The sequence below is a fragment of the Amblyomma maculatum genome, chromosome 11, assembly GCF_055883805.1.
Source record: "Amblyomma maculatum isolate TAMU_Amacu chromosome 11, ASM5588380v1, whole genome shotgun sequence".
NCBI classification, from domain to species: domain Eukaryota; kingdom Metazoa; phylum Arthropoda; class Arachnida; order Ixodida; family Ixodidae; genus Amblyomma; species Amblyomma maculatum.
This window is the reverse complement of record NC_139354.1, coordinates 110,576,160-110,591,118: the sequence shown is the minus strand read 5'-3', so window position 1 is coordinate 110,591,118 and position 14,959 is coordinate 110,576,160. Positions and strand designations below refer to the sequence as shown.

The following is a 14,959-nucleotide window of genomic DNA, read 5'->3' as shown; positions in this document are numbered from 1 at the left end:
CATCTCCTTGATCCGACCCACACTAAGGCCACATCCCACAAGAACCTCGCCCGAGTAATACACGCTTTTCGGGGCACAAATGAGGAACTGCTCGACACTCTGACAGACAAGTACATTAACACCTTGACCAAAATCCCCATCCCCCCGGCATACACGGGACTTCCAAACACCGACATGTACAGGGACATCACAACCGCCGAAGTTCATGCAGCCCTCAATCACATCAAGACCACCGCCGCCACAAGTAACGATCCTATAACTAACAAAATGCTCCGTAACCTCGATGACCAGTCCATCGAAGCTCTCATGGAACTTTTCAACACCCATTGGCATGATGGTCGCCTTCCGGATACCTGGAAGTATGCCAAAGTGATCTTTATACCTAAATCGGGCAAAAAACTTGAGCTGGGCAATCTGCGACCTATTTCCCTTACATCTTGTCTCGGTGAGGTGATGGAACACGTTATCCTTAACAGGCTTAAATACCACACAGACAAAGATCTCCTTCCGCCCACTATGATTGGGTTCAGAGCCGGACTCTCCACTCAGGACATCATGTGGCAAATACAACATGACATACTCGATCATGGTCCCATCCGGGCCACACGGATGATTCTCGGGTTCGATATTAGCAAGGCGTTTGGCAACGTATCACACGCCGCCATTTTGACAAATCTCGCTCAGATGAATGTAGGCACCCGTACCTACAATTACATCGCAAACTTCCTACACAACCGCACCGCAGAACTCCACATTTGCGAACTCATCAGTGACAAGATTACCCTGGGCACCAGAGGAACCCCACAAGGTGCAGTCCTCTCCCCTTTCCTCTTTAATGTCACCATGAGGGGCCTTCCCCCAATTTTAAACGCCATACCTCACGTAAAACACTCCCTATACGCCGACGATATCACCCTCTGGACCAACTCTGGTTCAGATGGGGACTTCCAGAGTTCCCTCCAGACACCCATTGACACTGTCCACACCTATGTACAGGCGAACGGCCTGACATGCTCCCCAACAAAATCGGAGCTGCTTGTCATCCGCGACAGGAGAGTGTGCAGACCGGCTCCCGCAGCGCTTGAGCTCATCACGCTCCACATCGACACACACCCTATACCTTCCGTCCAGACCATTCGTTTCCTGGGCATGCTAATACAAAACAATACACAGAACTCCGATGCAATACAACGCCTCCGCACCACAGCTCACCAAATAATCGGCCTTATTCGCCGCATCTCCCCACGTCGCAGAGGCATGATGGAGGATCACCTCTGCCAGCTAACACAGGCATTCCTCGTTAGCAGGATAGTATACTCCTATCCCTACTATCACCTTCGCCGAAAAGATGAGGAGGCAGTTAACGGCATCATCCGCTCGGTGTACAAGGCTGCCCTAGGGTTGTCACAATACGCTGGCACACGACACCTCCTCCAACTGGGGATTTACAACACTCTTTCCGAACTTATAAAGGCACACAAGACAGCCCAAATTCATCGCCTCTCAAGGACAAATCACGGCCGTCTCATCCTTGACCGGTTAAACGTCAACCCAATAGGCGATCCCCATCCCACAGCCCCCCTCCCGACATGTGTACATAGCCGCCTCGTCAAATCACTACCAAAAAACATGCTCGCTGGCCGACACGACGCCCGCCGTCAACACAAAGCCAGGACACTCGATGAAACCTACCATACCGACGAACACGCAACATACGTGGACGCGGCAAGGCAAGATGCAACACCATATGTGGCCTGTGCTACCACGCCGCAATCTGCACTTATCTCCGCCGCCACGGTGCGTGCCTCCTCCCCCACCGCAGCGAAAGAAACAGCTTTAGCGCTGGCCATCGCTGACCAGCGTACGCGTACAGTCCTTAACGACTCAAAAAGAGCAATTCTAAATTTCTCGGCAGGCTACATCTGCCTTCCTGCTGCACGCATCCGGCGCGGCTGCACTCCCCACCACAAAATTAACCTAGTCTGGGTACCCGCCCACGCGGGCAACTCTGCAAACGATGGGGCCGACCAACTTGCCCAAGGATTAACAATCCGGGCAGTCAGTTTCACGCATCTTGACGCACTCGCTGAAGCCCCCCAGACTTTCGCCGAAATTACCAATTTACACAAAGAGACGCGACGCCTTTTCTCGCCTCCCCACCCGGACCTCGACCGAGCACAAGCCACCCTGCTGCGCAGATTACAGACACACGCATTTCTTAGTCACTCCAGGCTATCACTAATTACTAAAGGGGAATACGACCCCGCATGTCCAAATTGTAACAACGGAGAACCCGCCACTCAGGCGCACATCCTCTGGGGATGCGTAAATAACCCGCCCCCAAGGGCCCTCCTGCCAGCTCCCTCTGCGGAAAGCTGGCGCCAACTTCTTACCAAGCCGCACAGGAACACACAACTTTCACTCATGTCGTGGGCCCAAGATGTCGCCCCCACCTGGGGGCCACACAGGACCCATCTGCCCTAATTCACGACATCTGGGGCAAATAAAGTTGTTTCTCTCTCTCTGTCTCTCTCTTGCCGTATATTTTGTTATCACTGCCGTAAAGAAGGGCACATGCAAAATACCTGCCCTATCCCGGCAGCTGTGGTCGACATGAATGAACCAATAGCGCTTTGTGCCCTATGCAAATCGGTGAACCATGACATGCGCTCCCGCGCTTGTCCAAAGAAGCGAACGAGGCCGTCGCGCAAACCGCCTGGAAAAGCAGATATTCCTACAAGCAATCGCTTCGCTGCTCTTAAATAGGACGAAACCAACTTCCCTGCGCTTCCTTTACTTGACCCACCTGCTCATGATACGTCTTCTCAGCATCGTTCATACGCACAAGCGACTCACCCCTGTGGATCAAATGGTACACCAAAACGGCCAGTGCACCAATCACATGTGGATGCCGCAGATGAAGACGCTGTTTTAGACAATGCCATTGCAGAGGCTCGCCAACGTCTAGACGAACTCACCCAGCTCCGAGAACAGCGTCGGTCTCACCCCTCTCGAAGAAGTATAATACCTCGTGATAAGATTTCAGATGAATCACCTCCAATAAGCATCAAACCGCAATCACGTGCAGATAACCCGTTAACCCCGAATACCCCGACAGTGGATAAAATATTAGCCCTTATGGAACAGGTGACCTCCCTCATCGTAGAAGCTGTTCGGCCTCGTAATGGATAATGTACTGTCTCTGGTAGTGCACTGGAATTGTCGAAGCTTTGCGAATAAGGCCTCTGAAGTGAACATCCGTCTTCGCGACAAAAAGCTAAAGGCGTGGGCCTTCTTACTTCAAGAGCATAACTCACTTCCTCACCTTTCAGGATTCTGCGCTTACCATTCACCTTCCATTCCTGATCGCCGTTGTATCACCTCTTCCCTCAGCCCAGGTAAATCTGCAATTTATGTTCACAGTTCAGTTCCCCACACACCGATCGACCATTCACGGTGGTGTAACACATGTCAAGAGGTGGTAGCACTCCTAGTTAAGCCTGTACGCACGCCACTTATACTAGTTTCTTTTTATGGCCGTCCTGGTTCCGCATCACCTAATCTTGGGTGGGTTCGTTTTCTGCGTTCTACCTACTCGGGTATCCCTATTCTAGTCGGTGGAAACTTCAACGGCGCACACACCTCGTGGAGTTACCCATCGGATTCTCCCAGGGGTGCACACATCCAGGGCAGCTTTTCAGATAATTCTTTTCATCTTTTAAACCACCCGCCCGTCCATGAGGTGGGCCTTATTCACCTGATTTGACTTGGTGGTTAGGCCCTGTTAGCCCTCGTTTGGCTGTTGAACCATATACCTGGGGTAGTGATCACAGTCCTATCTTTATCTCTCTCACTCCTTCGCGGATACGCGAAATACGCCGTAGCGTACGAATAACATTGTGGGACTCTGTACACGCAGGCAATCGCTTACCTGATTTCACCCCATCATCAGCATTGTATACTCTCTCTGCTGTTCTTGCGTCCCACACGATTACCACCACTGTAAAAGAAGACGAGCCAAACCCGGACATCCACCTCCTGAATCTTTGGGCTCTGCGTCGCCAGGCGGATCATTATGCAACTCGTAACCCCGATGACTCATCGGCTATCCCCGCTCTTCACCGGGCTACCGCACGTGCTAGGCGGTATGAAAAACGTCTAGGAAGGCAACGTTGCGCTTCATGGTGTGAGCGCCGGCCCTCCAAGCAGGGTAATCGACAACTTTGGCGAGTGTTTCACGCCATGGACCGCTCTTATCAAGTTTCTGATTACACAGAGAACATTCACCTTGCGATGAATGTAGATGAGGACACATTTGCAAAACAGGCGGCCAGACAGTTTTTTCCCCACTATGATTCCACCTCGACTTCTCCACCTTGCTTACCGGTTACCGAACTCGCCGATGAGATTACTTCTGACCTAACCATGGCAGAGCTGCTGGCCTCCATTGAACACCTCAAATCTAACTCTGCTCCCGGGCACGACGGCATACCTAACTCCTTATACCGCAACTAGGAAGGGACTGCTTTGCAGGCCCTGCTTGGTGCATTCAGTGACGTGTGGCATTCCGGTGTCATGCCGGACGAGTGGAAGCATTCTATTGTTGTTCCAATACCGAAGTCAGGTGATCCTCCAGTATCTCTCTAGGCCCTTCGTCCAATTTCCCTGACGCCAACAATCTGCAAGCTTTACGAAAATATTCTCGCCACTCGCTTATCGTGGTGGTTGGAATCCCATGATTGTTATCCAGAATCCCAAATAGGCTTCCGCCCGCAAATAGGAATGGAGGGCCGTCTTGCTACTTTGGCTGCTGACGTGTTTCACCACTCTCCGCACAGTCATCTTGTTAGAACTCTGATCACTACAGGTATAACAAAGGCATAGGATAACATCCTCCACTCAGCCATTCTTGCCTCCCTACAAACTCTTGGTCTCCCTCATAAGTTTCTCCGCGCCATTCACGCCTTTCTAACAAATAGAACGTTCAGTGCGCGTGTCCATGGAAAGCCCTATGGTGACTTCCCCTCAAACAGAGGAGTACCCCAGGGCTCCGTTCTCGCCCCTACATTATTTAATGTGGCCTTCATTCCACTTGTTCGAGCCCTAGAGGCCATCCCTTCTATTCGCCTGCTTGCGTATGCTGATGATATAACCTTATGGTGCTGTCACCCAGATACGTCTGTCCATCAGGCGGCCCACCAGCATGCGCTGGATGTATTGACATTTCGCCTCCCTCCTTTGGGTCTAACTCTTTCGCATACAAAATCCTGTTTCATTCGCATTAGAAATAAGGCTGGCTTACGGAAAGCTCCCACTATAAATTTTATGATAGATAATACCCCGATTCCTCAGGCGCAAATCGTTGGCATTCTTGGTCTTCTTATTCATTCCTCTGCAACTGGCACCCCGTGGCTGACAGCCATCCGTAAGTCCGCTCACGCTACTCTAGGTCTGATTCGTCGCATAGCTATGCGCTCTGGCGGCGCGCGTACTCACACGACCCGCCAGCTTGTTCGCTCTGTCTTCCAGCCGCGTATAATCTACCAGGCACAGTTTCGACGTCTCACCCGCAGACAGTGGTACTCCCTTGAGGCCATCAATCGTGAGACTATGCGTGCAATAACATGTCTTCCTCGCCTAACACCCATACCAGTACTTCAGGAGTATGCCCAGCTAAATATGCTCACTGAACTCGTTGATCATCGGATGGCAAAGAGAGCTCGCAAACAGTCTTTACAACTACATCATTTAAAGACACTACCTCCATGGTCGTACTGCCAGCTCACGGACAATCGCCCCACTGCTTCCCCGCCGGTATCATCCGCACACCTGCCTGAAGGGTGCATATTATATACCGATGCATCCCATACTGCAGAGCGATGAGTTACTTCTGTGTATAGTCCCTCTCATCCGCATCTCAACACTCACGTGACATATACCACGGATACTTGCACCCCTCTGGCACTGGAACTTCAAGCCATTTACAATGCCATACATTCCCTTCCGCCAGTTCCTACATTCAATGCAGTTCATCTTTACACAGACTCTTTCACTGCCCTCAAACAGCTTAAGGCCGTTCGATGTACATTCCAAATAACACAGTCCATACATTTGCCCTGTTCAAAGTACCCATGTCCTGTGCGCATACACTGGATTCGCGGCCATGCTCGCGATCCACATAATATTCAAGCGGATGCTATGACGCACATAAACACATCAGGCGATCTACCACCTTCCCCTCTTCCCCCAGATCCGTTCCTGTCCCACGTTTCCGATTCGCAAGTTCTGCGCCAGCGAACACGCGCTCTCATTCCTCCGTGTTCGCACCCTCTCCCCCGTAGTCTTACTCGGCAGGAAGAGGTAACAGTGCGCCGGATCCGGGCAGGGGCGGCTCTGAGACCATCTGTTCGACATCGATGGCGGGATAAAGATCTACCAGTGACTGACAAGTGCCCTCACTGTGACACTGCACCTGACGTCTGCGATGTGCGTCACTTGTTGTGGACGTGTCCATCAACGACTCACATTAGACAACGGATAATCATGAAGGTGGGCCTGCGGTGGAATCGCGATTGTGATTATGAGAAATGGACAATGGACAATCGCTACACTTCCAACCTCTGCGAATACATAAGCGCAACTGGACTTCACTCCTTCTTTTAACTTTGTATCTCCTGCATCCCATTCCCCCTTGCTCAACTTATGCCTTGTGGCAAACGTTTCGAAAAAAAAAAACTGCTTTCTTATGTATTTTTCTACTTTGACTTCTATGCGAAAAGACACGTTGAGACCTCTTCTCAATTTTCTTGTTCTCACTACCCGGGAGCTGCGAAGGCGAGCCAGAGCGCATGCGGTTTTCATGTGTTGCCCCGACCACCGCGCTGCACATTTCGGTCCGCTTTTGTTTTCTCTGGCCGAGTGGATTCTGCCTGGCCGCCCTTTGAATGCTTTCTGGCTATGGCCGTTCGCGTTGAACCGAGTGGCAGCACGAAGGTAGCTGCTGCTGAGTCCAAGCTTGCTCACCCGTGCGTTTCACAGCGAGTGTCCGCTGTCATGGAATGAGATGTTCATGTTCCTGCGCACAGGCTGCCATGCATGTTCAGTTAGCTCCCCAATGTGTTGCTATCGGGTTCGTTGCTTCGTCTTTCTGGTGAAATTGTCTTTTTTTTCTAACCATGCCCCAGAACTCTTAAAAATACATCATCTGGCCATTAAATTAGGTCATATTTTATAAGTTAGGCAAATAATTTCAATAAATACTTGTTTTGGTAACCTGAAAACAAAAACACTGACAGCTTCACAACTCAAAATTCCACTCATGACTGACTGACAATTTTAGTCTTTGCGTTCGAATAACCGGTGTTAAAAAACGTTGTGTTGGTGACAGCGGTTCTTGTGCGATAAATTGGAAGAGAGAACTGCGTCGTTGGCCGTAGCACATGTACAAAAATGTAAACAAGGGTCTTGGATGACAAAGGTTCAGTAAATTATTTGCCGTCAAAGTGTTCATTTCATAGCCTTTATGTTTCCATATCAGCGACATGCACTGATTTGCTTTTTTCGAACTGATATAGTTCTAAAGTTCGTTTAATATTTTCTGTACTTATTAAGTAGACAAATTCACGTAAACATTTATATCAGTTATTTCTGCAAAAATGTTTGGCACATACATTTATGTTCTTTTATAACAAAATAAATATTTTACTTGCCTTGTCAGTGCGTAGCATCCACGAATTCGTTTGCAGCATCTAATACACAATAGCTATTGGCAATGACAGTCCTGGTATTAATCAGATATTTAACCCCTCGAAACAATTACTATGGAGCAAGCCGCGCTAGAGCATGAGCCCCCCCCCCCCCCCCCCGAACAAAATTTTGGCTGCGCCACTGCCACCACCCGCAGACTAGTGATCTGACTGAAAGAATAAACCGATCCCTAGGCGACATGTTATCGATGTATCGATGTACGTGGCTGCCGACCATTCCAACTTGGACGCATTGCTATCTTTCGTCATGTATGCATACAACACCGCTACGAAGACCACTACGGGATCCTTGCCATATTTTCTATTGTATGGACGGGAGCCATCTTCCCCACTCAATTCCATACTTCCTTACCAGCCCGATTCTTTTGAAGCCACCAGCCTGTCTGAAGCCTCTAGATACGCTGAGGAGTGCAGGAAGCTCGCCCGTTCACTCACGTCTATCGACCAGGGCCGACAGAAAAATCTTGACATCGCTCACGCCGCCCACAGCTTTCTTCCGCAAGCCCGTGTTTGGCTACGTGTGCCATGTACGTCGCCTGATCTTTCCTCCAAGCTACTGCCAAAATACCAAGGACCCCACCGCGTCCTTTAGCGCACCTTACCCGTCAATTACATTGTTGAGCCCGTCATACTTTCACCGGACCTTCGACGACGTGGGCATGAGAGCATCCATGTTTCTTGGCTAAAACCCTACGGCGATCCAGACGTATTGTTGTCCCCTTAAGTCGCCAGGATAGCTCCCTCTTCTCCTAGGGTGATCGCAAAGATGACCTGGCGCCAGCGCGCCGGCACGAGACGCGAGCACCAGATTTTTGTTTTTGTTTTAATCGAGAGATTTCCATTAGGCATAGTGAAAAGGGAGCGGGGAGTAGGAGGAAACTAGAAGACTGCAAAGAGGTCTCGTAAGTGAAACCTGTTTGCGAGCGCCAGATCGAGCCAGCGACTACCTTGCAAGCGCCTACCTTGATCTAGCCTAGCAAACGACCTCGCCTTACACTAAAGCTCGTTATAAATGCTATGTATGAGGCATGGTTATGTTGCGAGCAATTTTGTATGATCGACTGTAGTGTACCCTTTCAGAAAACCTGAGTGATCTTTTGCTGGATTGAAGTCTGAGATTTTCCTTATTCTGTTAGCGATTACCTTAGTAGACACCTTATATGTATCAGATAGTAAGTTGATTAGTTTGTGATTTTTTAAGCCCTAGCGTCCTCTTTCTTATGAATTAAGATAATGTTAGCATTCTGCCATTATTCTGGTACTGTTGATGACACCGGGCATTGCGTATACAGGTTGCCCAATTTTCCTAGGATGATATCCCTCCGACCGTCCTTCAACGAATTTGTGGTTAGCTGAACCTTCGCAGCCATTTTAATAGTTTCTAAGGCTTCTTAACCTTGTCCTTCGTAACTGACGGAACTTCTGAATGCTTTTCCCTAAGGTCTATCTCATTATTTCCTGACTACGTCGGCCACTGTATAGATCAGTATACAACTCCTCGGCTACTTTGGCTATCATGTCCGTACTCGTGCTGACATTTCCCACCTGGTCCCTTAGCGCATAAATCTAATTTTTGCCAATGTCCAATTTCTTATTCATCGCTTTAATACTTCCTCTGTTCTTTACAGCATGCTCAATTTTCTCCATGGTATAATTTCTTAAATCGGCCACTTTACGCTTATTGATTAGCTTTGATATCTCTGCCAATTCTATTTGGTCTGTTGGATTGGAAGCTTTCATACTTAGGCGTTTCTTAATCAAATCTTTCGTCTCCTTGGACAGCTTACCGGTATCTTCTTTAACTATCCTACCGCCTACTTCTACAGCACGTTCAGTAATGATATTTCTGAACTTATTCTGCATTGCTTCTAGGCTAAGGTCATCATCCTCAGTTAAAGCTGAATATCTATTCTATAGCGAGACTCTGAATTCTTCTACCCTGCCCCTCAGTGCTAACTCTTTTATTTACTTCTTTCTTACTAATCCGTTGCGTTTCCTCATCAAATCTATACTATTTTCAGACCTTGACATCCTATGATCACTGCATCGCCCCTCTGCTATTACCTTTACATCCTGCATAACGTCGGGTTTTGAACACAGTATGAAGTCAATTTCATTTTTAGTTTCCCCGTTTGCTAAAGAAGATATTCTTAGGTTATTGCACTGTGCAAACTCACTAGCAGCTCCCTCTGCTATTCCTTGAACCAAAGCCATAGTCACCCTGGTCTGTGACCTGCTTTCTCCCTACCTTGGCAGTGCAGTCACCCATGAGTAAAGGATACTGCGTCTATATTCCGCATTGCCAATTCTCTCTGCGTAGAAGCTTGCGACTACCTGGTCATCATGACTACATATAGGTGCATAGGCTTGTACAATCTTCAATCTATGCCACTTATTATTCTTAATAGCATCAGCAGCGCTTTAGTAAACAGCAGAAAGAGATTTGTAGTGGATTTGAAACTGAATGCCTATTGCATCTGTACTTGTAAGCAGGACATGCGCGACCCCTGTAGTGTCTCGTTTAGCACCCACGTGGCGACCCTCATCAAGCAAATCCTGCCCTTTCCTCTCCTAACAGTGCCAAACGAAAACTTTGCAGTGAGCTGCGTTTCGTCACCAATGAGTTCAGCGCGGCAATCACATGAGACGTGTGTTCTATCCGAGAATAATTTCATTGTCTAACTCCATTGTTCTGTGGTTAAGGGCTTCAGCTGATGGCCATGTGAACGCAAGCGCACATTGCGGGCGTCCAGAATTCACTTCGGCTGACATGTATTACGAAGTCGAAGTGTCCGGCTTTCTCGTCGAGATTTAAACTCATTATTATTCGTTTTGTAGAACAACTCAGGAAACGTCCTAAAAACCACGTGAGAGAGAATTTGATCCGCGGTGGATTATGACTGAGCTGAAACTTTGCAGGTAAGATTCAATTTACTATTTTGTAACTTTTAAAGCCAATGACATGAATCGCATCCAGCCAGATCAATATGTTACCAGGAAAAGCCGTAGACTTTAGGAAGCCGTAAAACGTAGGCAAGTAGCGTGTACTTCCTTTCCAAACTCTGCGCTTTCTCCTCTTGGGTTTCAGAAGGAACGGATAAAACCTGCGCCATGCTGTAAGTTTTTGCAAAACACATGCAATTCGTCTTCTTTTTTTTTCTCTCAAACGGTATTTTTTTTAAAGCAGGACTTCATATTCGCACGCCTCCACTATGCAATGCAAGCGGCTGCTAGGGCATTACAGGCCGGTGTCGCATGCTGTCTCTTGTGTGTGTGTGCACCAGTAGCCATCAGCGTGTACAGGAATCGAGGCACGGTGCCGATCGGTTTGTACTTCATAAGTAGACACTTCCCGAGTACTGCAGGCCTCAATAACACACCAAGCTGTACGTGACCAGTTGACGTACCAGGGCCAACTCCACAGTTTTAATTCCAGCCAAACGCTAATATTGCTTGCCGGCCAAAAGCGATAGAGTCATCGAGCGTTTCGAGATTAGTTGTAGTGTTGACCAGCTTCCATACACATACCTGCAGCAGAAAATGGACGATTAGCAAACAAAAATATCAAGGACGCTTAAGCCTTATTTTAGTAGTAGACACCATAGAGAGCGCACTCTTTGCCTAACTTGTAACAGTCGTACCACGGCATCCACCCTTCCTTTAAAGGGACACTAAAGAGAAAAATGAAGTGGGCTTGCATCGATAGAACGCCAGTTCCTGGCTACAAAAAAGCCACTTTTACTCTAAACAGAGCTGTTATAAAGTAGTAAAGGGGAAGAACAGGAATACAGGTATCGCCGCCACAGCCAAAACAGCCGAGGCTCGCAACTACAAATCACGTGACGCGCAAGGGATCCCGGAGGCTGACAAATGCCAATACGTCGACCGTTTGAAAGCGGTAGTCGGTTTTGTCTCGATAATGATAATATGGTTTTATCACTCGTAAACGACGCGAAAAGAAGAAAATGCAACGTAAATGTTGCAAGGCAAATATAAAAATATACTCGTTTCGTCCGCTTATCAGTAGATGCTGCTAGTCTCTCAGCTAACACGGCGCTACAAGCGTCCACTTCAGTTTCGGTTATAGTCCAGCTAAGGCACTTCGTGCGTGCTTGGATAGTTTGGTTTTGGCCAGCGGCGCCTGAAATACGATCTCAGAGCAGCAGATGCGCCTACCGTAAGTGCGTATCGAATGAATATCATGACTCGGCATGCACCTGCGAAGTATTCTCCGCTCCCCGCGCGCCAGCAATCATGGAGTCTCCTCTTGCGTCATAGCGTGCGTCATCTTGCCCTAATATGTAGTAGGAGAAAACAATTTGAATTCGACCGGCGGGAACAAAAAAAAAACCTCAACTTCTTATCGCAATATCTCCGCAATAATTGGATTTTTTGCTGCAGGATATGCGGCGACAGTGTCACCAAATGCCGTTTATTGGATTTTGATAGCATAAGGTCTCTCACAAAAAGCTGCTTTCCAAAATTAATAGCACACTCAGAAATAACAAAATCATTAATTGGATTTCAGCATATTTGAATAACCGTCAGCAATATGTCTCTTTTGGGGAACATTCCTCTCAAACTGTTTTTGTTGACTCTGGCGTCCCTCAGGGCTCAGTGCTTGGGCCACTCTTGTTTATCATTTACATTAACGACATCGTGAAAGACATTCCAGTTAATATTAAACTATACGCGGATAATTGTGTGCTATACTCCGAAATTAAACATATGTCAGATCAGGTAAAACTTAATGAGGCTTTTCAGAAAATTAGCGCCTGGTGTGATGCATGGCAGATGCCTATCAACTTTCAAAAAACCGTGTATATGAGAATCACTCACAAGAAAAGTCCACTGATGTTCCAATATTCACTTGATAACAACATTCTTTCCGAAGTCTCACACTACAAATATCTAGGGCTATGGACTACTAACAACCTTGACTGGACTAAACATATTGATCAAACTGTAAATAATGCAAACCGTAAGCTTTTTTTTCTTAGGGGTGCATTGAGACTTTCCACACCCCGAGTTCGGCTTCTAGCGTATAAATCGATTGTCCTTCCAAAATTAGATTATGCGGCAATAATTTGGGATCCATTCACCAAAACAAACCTAAATAAAATTGAAAAAACACAAAAGAAAGCAGTACGTTTTGTTTACAATAGCTATGGACGCACATCAGTAAGTGACCTCTTAAACAGGGCTGCTTTAATATCTATAACCGAAAGGAATCGTGTTTCTCGACTAAAGTTCTTATACCAATTGGTCAAAGGTCATTTTAAAATTAACATTGATGGACTAATATCTTTCTCTTCAGATTATTCTACAAGACAACGTCACAATCTTACAATCACCCCTTTCACCCAGCGTAATAACTGCTTTAAATATTCTTTTTTTCCGCGAATAGTAACGGAGTGGAATCAACTTACTAACGACGAAGTCTTACAGCTATCTGTAACATCATTCATCGGCAACCTCAGTGCAAAATAATGTCCTCTGTCACGCATTCCCGGTTCCCATTTTTGAACTGAATTTAATATTGTGATCGTTCTCGTGCTCTTTCTCCATTTAATTAATTCCCTGTTGACCATGTTCACTGATGACTTGATAGTAGTGTATTTATATGCCCCAAACCTTAGTGTACTTCTTTTTTGTGTTACGTCATTGAGCCTTTCATTTTTGCTGTTGTGTTTTGTTGCTTATTATTAATTTGTGGCCTTTGTACTTTTTTTTTCTCTGGATATTTGTACTTACCTATTTTCTGTATGCTCACCCTGCGAAAATCCCTTCCTGGGATTTCAGTATTAATAAATAAAAAAAATATAATTTGGGTGTCTTTAGCGTTCCTTTAAACGAACTAGCTGCCTCATATTGAGCGTTACCTGGCTTCTAGGCATCCATCTTGGGAAGCCCCCTTGGTAGTCGCGGACCACCATCTCGAGAAGATCCATCATCAAACGAAGCCTCAACATTATTGAATACACACGTCTGGTAGAATGCCAGACTACATTACTGCATTAGCACCAGCCACAGGTACCATGTCATGTGTGAAAACTAAGCGACACAAATACGAGGCACTACGCCACGCTTGTTTCATTCCCTAATCACTACTCACTACTCTATCAATAACACTATCAAACGCCCCGAGTCAGTCAACCAGCAATGCATTTATCATAAACACTGGACTAAATGCGTCCAATAATTTTCTGGTGCGTTTTTCAACTCCTCCTTGAAGTAAATGGGCAGTTCGCACTAGAACGCGTTGGCGCCATCTATGTTTGCAGAGACGCATCATGTCGGAGTTCCGATTTCCTCCGCATTGGAGCCACCCAAATGTTTTCTCCGGTACGGTTTTTACTGGTACTTGAAAGCTGCTTACCAAACTGGGATACGGTGACAGCTTTCCGACGCAGCGAGCACCGTACAAATTGCGTAACATTGTATTTAAACAAACATGGGGGATACGTGAGCTCCGCCTTCAAGGGCATGACGGGAAAGCGTAGGCGACCACCCTATCATATGTCTTGCTTTAACCAAGCTGTATGAACGTATCTGCGCAGCCTCTAAGTGTAGCGTACCTGACGAGGCATCAATGAGTGCTTACTGCTATGTTGATTATTATTCCACCTTCCCACCTCAAATGAGCAAAGCGAATTGGTAGGTTCTCTCAATTTCTTGATATCATGCCGTCTGATTAAGTCGCACAAAACACTGAAGAATCAGAACCCTGTAATGTCAGCTGCCAGTTTCCACATGTCACAGACATTCCTGTAATTTCGCTCTCAACTCCGACACAGCGCCGATGCCGGGTTTTCTGGATGACGTGGTCTTCAGTGATGTAGCGTTAAGACAAGCCCTGGTTTAATCCTGAGTGATACGATGGCTGAATCGAGAATACAGACCGAAGACGCTGTCGCAGTTTTCTCAAACTAGTTACGCTGCAAGATTCGTTTGCTGATGGTTCGATGCGCATGGACCAAATTCTTGCTGTCGTTATTCGAGTTGAAATAGAGTTTCCTGAAAGTCCTTTGTGGAGACTGGCGGAGCTGGTCCCTTGATTTAAAATAATAAATACGTATTAATGGAGCAATTATTGGCCTCTGCTAATCTTACAAAGTGTGGACGAGACATATAACCCGACAGCAGGAGTTAAATACCTGCACAAATGCTTTATTTTCAAACCAAGATAATTT

The 14,959-nt window shown here is 47.0% G+C and overlaps 1 long non-coding RNA gene across 1 annotated transcript in view; it reads right to left on the bottom strand.

Annotated features, from left to right (window-relative positions):
* Positions 1–7,032: 7,032 nt before the first annotated feature.
* LOC146174668 (uncharacterized) overlaps positions 7,033–14,959 on the bottom strand; it is a 34,333-nt gene continuing 26,406 nt past the window's right edge. Inside the window, exons 4-5 of the long non-coding RNA XR_014702341.1 lie at positions 11,224–11,294; positions 7,033–7,075 (exon numbers count right to left, since the gene is read on the bottom strand). This is a non-coding gene — a long non-coding RNA (uncharacterized LOC146174668). The remainder of the gene's footprint in view (positions 7,076–11,223; positions 11,295–14,959) is intronic.